Below are 10,163 nucleotides of genomic sequence, written 5' to 3'. Positions count from 1 at the left end.
TCTGGAAAATGAATAGTAAGCTGTAGGGGTTATAGCCTAACATTAGAATCTAAAATATGTGAAAACTTAAACTCATTACACCCTGTTCAAATAATGATTCGTGTCTTATTTGCTCATATTAATATCCTAGCTGACATATTTTGTACTTTCACTCCCATATGGACCCTGTTGAAAACAAGATGGCCTATCTCAAGGGGCTGTCCTTAATGAAGTAGAAATCACAACGTTACAAGTCCAGTGTGGTCTTAACGAGGGTAACACGGCTCAGCTTTTAGCAATGTCTGTGATTGCAGACCCAAGTCATCACTGCTGCATTGTTGCATTTTCCCGGTTGCCAAATACCTCAGGGTTGTGATTACTTTCGTCTCTGGTGTAATAGTGTTGTGGCGTCGAGTTGGTGAAGTAATTGCATCTCTAAGGAGATCCACCACAAACATGATTCCTGCACGATCCAATCTGTAGCTTCTCAATAATTCCCTGTCATCCAGTGTTTGCAGGACATCTCTCCTGCCTCTTCTGTTGGCCATTTTGTGCAGCTGCTTAGGGGAACTCCTAAGCCACTAAAAGTCCTCTTCCCTGCTCTTAGCAGATCTTGCCTTAGGAGCCCTTTTAAGCGTTAGGAATCTTGAGGAATAGCTTTTATATTAACTGGGATTGTCGTGTCACTTTTAGGGGAAATTCTAAGAAAACGTCATGACTCTGAGAATTTTCTTAGAATTTGGCCGCTAGGAGCCACTTTTTGCACAAAGATTCTTTAGGGATACGGGCCCAGACCTCAAAAATAAGCCTTCCTACCCTGACCCCCTACTGGCCGCAGTGAAAGGCTACTGCCACCAGATTTTTAACTGTTAGATGGTGATTTCTAACTGTTAAAAGGGAGTGTTTTTCTTTCCACTGTTGCTAGTACTTGTTGTTGGGGTGGAATCCCCAAGAAAGATCTGCCGACTTCAAAGGACAGAAGAAATGTGTCTTATCAGACATTGGTGATCCAAGCACACTGACATAAAGGCTCTTAAAGGCTCTTAGCATGCCTTCTGTTGTGTGGGTGTTTTCGGTGTATTCTGACTCTCTGTTGAATTCAGCTGCCACGCATTTTTCAGTGTCCACCTGTCCCCAATCAGCTGCCCAACAATATAAATGCTGGATAGGAGCTACTTGGTTAGTTAGTGTGTGAACTGGCCTTGAAAGTAGAGAGGTGTTCAGGTGTCCTTTGTGCATCTGTCCTTGAGACTAGTGTTAGTTGGGTGTCAGTTTGGGTTTGCTGAGGTATTTTTCGTTGCTGCTATAGTAGTGTAGGCTTCTCTTTGTGTTGGGTCTTATATATATATATATATATGTGACCTATATAAAAAACACCCAGCACGCCCCTGCGGGCGGTTTATCCTTCAAGCTCGGGTCCTCTACCAGAGGCCTGGGAGCTTGAGGGTCCTGCGCAGTATCTTAGCTGTTCCCAGGACTGCGCTCTTCTGGACAGAGATCTCCGATGTTGTTCCCGGGATCGGCTGGAGCCACTCGCCTAGCTTGGGAGTCACCGCACCTAGTGCTCCGATTACCACGGGGACCACCGTTACCTTCACCCTCCACATCCTCTCGAGCTCTTCTCTGAGCCCTTGGTATTTCTCCAGCTTCTCGTGTTCCTTCTTCCTGATATTGCTGTCATTCGGAACCGCTACATCGATCACTACGGCCATCTTCTTCTGTTTGTCTACCACCACTATGTCCGGTTGGTTAGCCACCACCATTTTGTCCGTCTGTATCTGGAAGTCCCACAGGATCTTAGCTCGGTCATTCTCCACCACCCTTGGGGGCATCTCCCATTTTTGACCTCGGGACTTCCAGGTTATACTCGGCACAGATCTTCCTGTACACTATGCCGGCCACTTGGTTATGGCGTTCCATGTATGCCTTGCCTGCTAGCATCTTGCACCCTGCTGTTATGTGCTGGATTGTCTCTGGGGCATCTTTACACAGCCTGCACCTGGGGTCTTGCCTGGTGTGATAGACCCCAGCCTCTATGGATCTTGTACTCAGAGCTTGTTCTTGTGCTGCCATGATTAGTGCCTCTGTGCTGTCTTTCAGTCCAGCTTTGTCCAGCCACTGGTAGGATTTCTGGATATCAGCCACCTCCTCTATCTGCCGGTGGTACATACCGTGCAGGGGCCTGTCCTTCCATGATGGTTCCTCGTCTCCCTCCTCTTTCTTGGGTTTCTGCTGCCTGAGGTATTCACTGAGCACTCGGTCAGTTAGGGCCATCTTCCCAATGTATTCTTGGATGTTCGTTGTCTCATCCTGGACTGTGGTGCTGACACTCACCAGTCCCCGGCCCCCTTCCTTCCGCTTAGCGTACAGCCTCAGGGTGAAACCCTCCATGCATGGTAAGGAGCTTTCTTGTCTTTATGTCAGTGGCTTCTATCTCCTCCTTTGGCCAGCCTATTACCCCAGCAGGGTACCTGATCACGGGCAGGGCGTACGTGTTGATGGCCCGGATCTTGTTCTTACCATTCAGCTGACTCCTCAGGACTTGCCTCTACCCTCTGCAGGTACTTGGTGGTTGCAGCTTTTCTAGCGGCCTCTTCATGGTTCCCATTCGCCTGTGGGATCCCCAAGTACTTGTAACTGTCCTCTATGTCTGCAATGTTGCCTTCTGGTAGTTCAATCCCCTCAGTTCTGACTACCTTCCCTCTCTTTGTTACCATCCGACTACACTTCTCCAGTCCGAACGACATTCCAATGTCATTGCTGTATAGCCTGGTAGTGTGGATCAGTGAATCGATGTCTCGTTCACTCTTGGCATACAGCTTGATGTCATCCATGTACAGGAGGCCTCAGGTATGGACAGCTTGCTGTATTTCTTAGGCACCTTATTTGTCGCACCTTTCTGCAACTCCGTTAGTTGGCTAACCTCCCTCCGTGCTACTTTGATCTTGCCCTCTAGCCTCCTTCTCCATGGAGGGTACTGCCCCTTGTCGCTGTTCAACTTGTAGCCAAGCATCTCACTGATCACTGTTGCCGTATTGTAGATCAGCTTGTTAGTGTCGGTAATCGTGGTTGTAGGTATTGCCCGTAGTGCTGCATTAACATCATCTAGCAGACCTTCTGAGGGAACTTCACGTAATCTTGGTAACCGGCTACGCGGGATCCAGGTTTCAAGCTTGGCCATGATCCTATTTTTCAGGTCAGTTCCTCTCGCACTCAACGATCCTTCTCCTATCGCACTTGGGGCTATGTACCCAATCTCGGGTGGGGGTGATGATATCTCCCCCCTGACCTGGCGTCCTGACTCCTCCTTGCCGTAGCATTTGTGTTGTACCTCGTCAATCTGTAGCTGTGAGAGCAGTCCCTTCTTTCGAATGTTGGAACACTGAGCTACTAGTTGTTTCGCCGTCATTGTGGATGTTGGGTATCGAAGAATCCATAGGTCCCTCATCCTATTCATGTAGCCCCTTCCGCCGGGGTTACTTGCATAGTAGCATTCCAACAACGCCCTGTTTTCGTCTCTTGCCCACCGATGCCTTCTTGTTCCAGTAGCCCACTTTTCGTCAGGGTGCCCTGGTTCCTCAACACCTGACGCGGACCTTGTTGATCCGGGCGACGTCCGAGCCGGCATGCCTTCATATTTATCTGTCTCGCTCATGTCTGCGGTAGGCTTGCTTAGCATAGGGGGTCTAGCCTTAGGACCCTTACTGGATACAGACGCCCCAGGCAGGAATCGAACTTGCGATCCTCTGTTCCAAAGGCGTGTAGTCTAACCACTACGCTATCCAGCTGCTATATATATATATATATATATACACACACACACACACATATACATACATACAAACATATATATATATATATATATATATATATATATATATATATATATATATATATATATATATATATATATATATATATATATATATATATAGGGCAAGAGACGAAAACAGGGCGTTGTTGGAATGCTACTACGCAAGTAACCCCGGCGGAAGGGGCTACATGAATAGGATGAGGGACCTATGGATTCTTCGATACCCAACATCCACAATGACGGCGAAACAACTAGTAGCTCAGTGTTCCAACATTCGAAAGAAGGGACTGCTCTCACAGCTAGAGATTGACGAGGTACAACACAAATGCTACGGCAAGGAGGAGTCAGGACGCCAGGTCAGGGGGGAGATATCATCACCCCCACCCGAGATTGGGTACATAGCCCCAAGTGCGATAGGAGAAGGATCGTTGAGTGTGAGAGGAACTGACCTGAAAAATAGGATCATGGCCAAGCTTGAAACCTGGATCCCCCGTAGCCGGTTACCAAGATTACGTGAAGTACCCTCAGAAGGTCTGCTAGATGATGTTAATGCAGCACTACGGGCAATACCTACAACCACGATTACCGACACTAACAAGCTGATCTACAATACGGCAGCAGTGATCAGTGAGATGCTTGGCTACAAGTTGAACAGCCACAAGGGGCAGTACCCTCCATGGAGAAGGAGGCTAGAGGGCAAGATCAAAGTAGCACGGAGGGAGGTTAGCCAACTAACGGAGTTGCAGAAAGGTGCGACAAATAAGGTGCATAAGAAATACAGCAAGCTGTCCATACCTGAGGCCTTGGAAACTGCCAAGCAAAGACTCATAGCCTTGGCCAGCCGCTTGAGGAGGTACACCAGAGAGATAGAAGGCAGGAGAATAAACCAGCTGTTCTCCACAGAACCAGCAAAGGTGTACTCTCAGTGGCAAGGGAACAATAAGAGAACAGCACCACCAAGGCTGGAGACGGAGCAATACTGGAAGAGCATATGGGAGAAGGATGCAACCCATAACGGCAATGCTCAGTGGCTAGTGGATCTGAGGGCAGACCACAGCGACCTCCCTGAACAGGGTCCAGTAACCATCACAGTGGCAGATATCCAAGAAAGGGTCTCCAGTATGAAGAGTTGGACAGCACCAGGGCCCGACATGGTTCACGCCTACTGGCTGAAGAAGCTGACTGCACTCCACGAGCGTCTGGCAGCACAAATGAACCAGCTGCTAGTTAACGAGAGACACCCGGAATGGCTAACTGAAGGCCGGACGGTCCTGATCCCCAAGGACCCAAAGAAGGGACCGGTCCCCTCCAACTACCGACCAATAACCTGCCTTAGTACTACATGGAAGCTCCTGTCAGGCATCATATCGGCTAAGATGAACAGGCACATGGGTCAATACATGAGCGGGACACAGAAAGGAATTGGCAAGAATACCAGAGGCGCAAAACACCAGCTACTGGTAGACAGAACAATCAGCCGAGACTGCAAGACCAGACTGACCAACCTGTGCACTTCCTGGATTGATTACAAGAAGGCCTATGACTCAATGCCCCACAGCTGGATACTGGAATGCCTAGAATTGTACAAGATCAATGGGACCCTAAGAGCCTTCATCAGGAACTCAATGGGGATGTGGCGTACAACACTAGAGGCCAACTCCAAGCCCATAGCACAAGTCACCATCAAGTGCGGGATCTACCAAGGAGATGCTCTGTCCCCACTGCTGTTCTGCATAGGCCTGAACCCCCTCAGTGAGATCATTAACAAGACTGGCTACGGATACCGACTACGGAACGGAGAAGTTGTCAGCCACCTCCTGTACATGGATGACATCAAGCTGTATGCCAAGAGTGAACGAGACATCGATTCACTGATCCACACTACCAGGCTATACAGCAATGACATTGGAATGTCGTTCGGACTGGAGAAGTGTAGTCGGATGGTAACAAAGAGAGGGAAGGTAGTCAGAACTGAGGGGATTGAACTACCAGAAGGCAACATTGCAGACATAGAGGACAGTTACAAGTACTTGGGGATCCCGCAGGCGAATGGGAACCATGAAGAGGCCGCAAGAAAAGCTGCAACCACCAAGTACCTGCAGAGGGTCAGGCAAGTCCTGAGGAGTCAGCTGAATGGTAAGAACAAGATCCGGGCCATCAACACGTACGCCCTGCCCGTGATCAGGTACCCTGCTGGGGTAATAGGCTGGCCAAAGGAGGAGATAGAAGCCACTGACATAAAGACAAGAAAGCTCCTTACCATGCATGGAGGGTTTCACCCCAAGTCCAGCACCCTGAGGCTGTACGCTAAGCGGAAGGAAGGGGGCCGGGGACTGGTGAGTGTCAGCACCACAGTCCAGGATGAGACAACGAACATCCAAGAATACATTGGGAAGATGGCCCCAACTGACCGAGTGCTCAGTGAATACCTCAGGCAGCAGAAACCCAAGAAAGAGGAGGGAGACGAGGAACCATCATGGAAGGACAGGCCCCTGCACGGTATGTACCACCGGCAGATAGAGGAGGTGGCTGATATCCAGAAATCCTACCAGTGGCTGGACAAAGCTGGACTGAAAGACAGCACAGAGGCACTAATCATGGCAGCACAAGAACAAGCTCTGAGCACAAGATCCATAGAGGCTGGGGTCTATCACACCAGGCAAGACCCCAGGTGCAGGCTGTGTAAAGATGCCCCAGAGACAATCCAGCACATAACAGCAGGGTGCAAGATGCTAGCAGGCAAGGCATACATGGAACGCCATAACCAAGTGGCCGGCATAGTGTACAGGAACATCTGTGCGGAGTATAACCTGGAAGTCCCGAGGTCAAAATGGGAGATGCCCCCAAGGGTGGTGGAGAATGACCGAGCTAAGATTCTGTGGGACTTCCAGATACAGACGGACAAAATGGTGGTGGCTAACCAACCGGACATAGTGGTGGTAGACAAACAGAAGAAGACGGCCGTAGTGATCGATGTAGCGGTTCCGAATGACAGCAATATCAGGAAGAAGGAACACGAGAAGCTGGAGAAATACCAAGGGCTCAGAGAAGAGCTCGAGAGGATGTGGAGGGTGAAGGTAACGGTGGTCCCCGTGGTAATCGGAGCACTAGGTGCGGTGACTCCCAAGATAGGCGAGTGGCTCCAGCAGATCCCGGGAACAACATCGGAGATCTCTGTCCAGAAGAGCGCAGTCCTGGGAACAGCTAAGATACTGCGCAGGACCCTCAAGCTCCCAGGCCTCTGGTAGAGGACCCGAGCTTGAAGGATAAAACCGCCCGCAGGGGCGTGCTGGGTGTTTATATATATATATATATATTAGGGGTGCAACGATACACAAAATTCTCGGTTCGGTTCGATACTTTCGTGTCACGGTTCGATATTTTTTCGATACAAAAAAAATGTTCATTATAAATATATATTTTAACTCAAAAGTACAGTTTTTAAATTTAACCCTAACCCTTGTGCGTGTTTTTGATTTTGACAGCGAATGCACACCTGTGGACCACTTATGTGCAGCCCTGGTTATTTAGCTCGTCATATTGCAGCCACAGAAATTGTTTTGTCCATGAAACCATAAAGCTGCACTTTCTTTTTGCCTTATAGTCTGATTTGTCATAACTTCTCCGTTTTGTGGTAAGCTTTTCTTTGGCTGTCACTTCTTCACCCTGACCTGTCTTATTTGGCTCAGCAGAACTAAAATATATATCTGTCTGTGAAGGTTCTCAGTCATCCAGGTCATCGTAGTCAAATATATATACTGCTGCTTTTACACACACTCACATAAGCTCAGCGATTCTCTGCGCGATCCACCTCTCACATGTTTAAGCTTGCTGCGGGAGATTTCACTTGTCATGTTTGCATAGTAAGCTAACAATTAATAAGACGATGTCAGAGGAATTGGTGCACAAATTATCATCACTCACAGATCAGTGCTGTCGCTCTCTATACACAGTTCGCGCAATTGCAAAGTGAAAGCAAAAAACAAGCGCAAATTCAAACGCGACTTCAATATGTCACATATTGACAGTGGCTCACCGATGCCAATGACATAATTACCCAGCTACATTTCTGAAAGAATGCAAAAGCATTGACATATATTTTTCCTTCCTACAATAGCCCGACGGGCCGGGCAGAGATAGATTTTGGTAGCCCGACTGAAAAAATCGCTAGCCCCCGGACGTCGGGCTAGCGATATTGCGAGCCGTGTATCTGATTGAGGAATCACTCATCTTTGGAAAAGAGAGTTTATTACAGAGAAATGTCTCTTTCCAAAATAAAAGCTATACTATCCGCTTCTTCTGGGCTATATTCTCAGCAGCATATTAAACATATAAGGAGAATCATGTGCTAACAGCTGTCTAAATGACTCGGCTAAAGTTAGTAGCATGCTTGCTTGTTTTTTTTCTGCTTCCACTTGTCTTTGCACTAGGATGATGTCGGCGTAAATGTGCACTCATATTCGTTGTGTTCCCACTAGTGCTTTCAGGTTAATCTCGTTGAAATGACCTTAAAGCCACAACACGGCAAATCTCCGTTAACGAGCTACCGCCGATCGCCTTGTGCATGGGGCTAGACGGCCAACACATTAACGAGCTAACTGCGCTAACACACTAGTTCCCACCCATGTAATTGAGCATTGGATGGCACATCCAACATACTGTTTTACTTTAGTCCATGACTCGCTTACCTTCAGGGTCATACGTCACATGAAAACCAAAATAATTCCAAACGCCAGATCTGAATGAGGGTGGGGGAGGTTCATGTTGCAAGGAGAGCTTAACTTCTGTCTCGCTAGCTTGCCCTGCTCCTTCTGACGATGCTGTCTGTGTTGAGCGCTCAGTGAATCTGCATTCGACTACTCCGCCTAGGCTGCACTGTCGAGCCTAGGCGGAGTAGTCGAACGCAGATTCACAGAGCGCTCAACACAGACAGCATCGTCAGAAGGAAAGTTGATAAAATAAATTACAAATTTTGTATTGTTCGATACATATGCGTACCGAACCGAAAGCACTGTATCGAACGGTTCAATATCGATACGAATATCGTTGCACCCCTAATATATATATATATATATATATATATATATATATATATATATATATATATATATATATATTGTTTTTCTAATTGGTTCTTAATTATTGCTCACCCCCCCTTTCCTGGCCCTTGACGGGGATAGACCAGAAGCCATTTTGGTTTCTTCTGGTTTGACTCACATTCTGAGAAAAGGGGCAATGATCAGTGAGAAGCTGTAAAGCATCATGCCAAGAAAGACCACTGCAAATTTAATTTTTGTTTTGAAAGTGTTAAAGAAGGCACATACAGAAGGTTCAATGTATTTTTTGTGGATCTAACGGTAAATGGATTGTCTCTCATACAGTCCTTTTCTGCTCCAGTGATGCACTCAAAGTGCTGTATAGAACATGCTTCATTCACCCATTCATACAAGTGCTTTTTTTCTATGCCCAAGTGCTTCCTAACATTTGTACACAATCAAACACTACTGAATCAAAGCATTGCAGAGCAAATTGGGGTTCAGTATCTTTCCCAAGGATACTTTGGCATGCAGGCTGGAGCAGCTGGGAACCACCAAATAGTGGATGGCCACCCTGTGTTCTTTAGAACACAAATGATAGGGTGCCAAAAGAGGAGTTGTGGTACTACATAAGGAAGTCAAGAGTGACAGAGAAGTATGTGAGGCTGGTGCAGGACATGTTTGTGGACAGAGAGACACTGGAGGGGTGTGTGGTAGGGGTGACAGATGGGGTCATTTCTGAGCCCCTTCTTGTTTGCAATTGTCATATACAGGTTGACAGATAAGGTCAAACAATGATGGCTTCAGCATATTGGACAGAGGAGGCATGAGTCTTAGTGGACTATGTTTCTAGACAACATTGTAATCTTAAGGGAGCAAGTGGAAGAGAGCCTGGAAAGAAGTGGAATGAAAAACAATTACATTTGCACAAATAAAAGGGGGATCTAAAGGTGTATGAGTTCAAATACCTTGGGTCAACCATCCAAAGCAATGGACAATGGGCAAGAGAGGTGAAGAAGAGAGTACAGCCAGGGTGACGTGGATGGGCACAAGTGTCAGGGGAGCAGTAGTGAAAGAGAAAGTCTAAATAGTAGTCAGACCTGCTTTGATGTACTGTTTGGTGAAGGTGGCATTAGCAAAAAGACAGGGGTGGAGCCTGTAGAATTCCAGTGGCTAAGATTTTCATCACGAGTGACTAGGATGGACAAGATTTACAAAGAATACATCAAAAGGGCAGCTCAGGTTGAGGAGTTGGAAGACGAGGCTGAGTCTGGGTTGGACGTACGGAGGGATAGTGGATACGCTGAGCAAAAGATGTTAAATATAGAGCTGCC

This window comes from Astatotilapia calliptera, chromosome 6 (assembly GCF_900246225.1).
Source record: "Astatotilapia calliptera chromosome 6, fAstCal1.2, whole genome shotgun sequence".
NCBI classification, from domain to species: Eukaryota; Metazoa; Chordata; class Actinopteri; order Cichliformes; family Cichlidae; genus Astatotilapia; species Astatotilapia calliptera.
Note: the sequence above shows the minus strand (reverse complement) of the source record.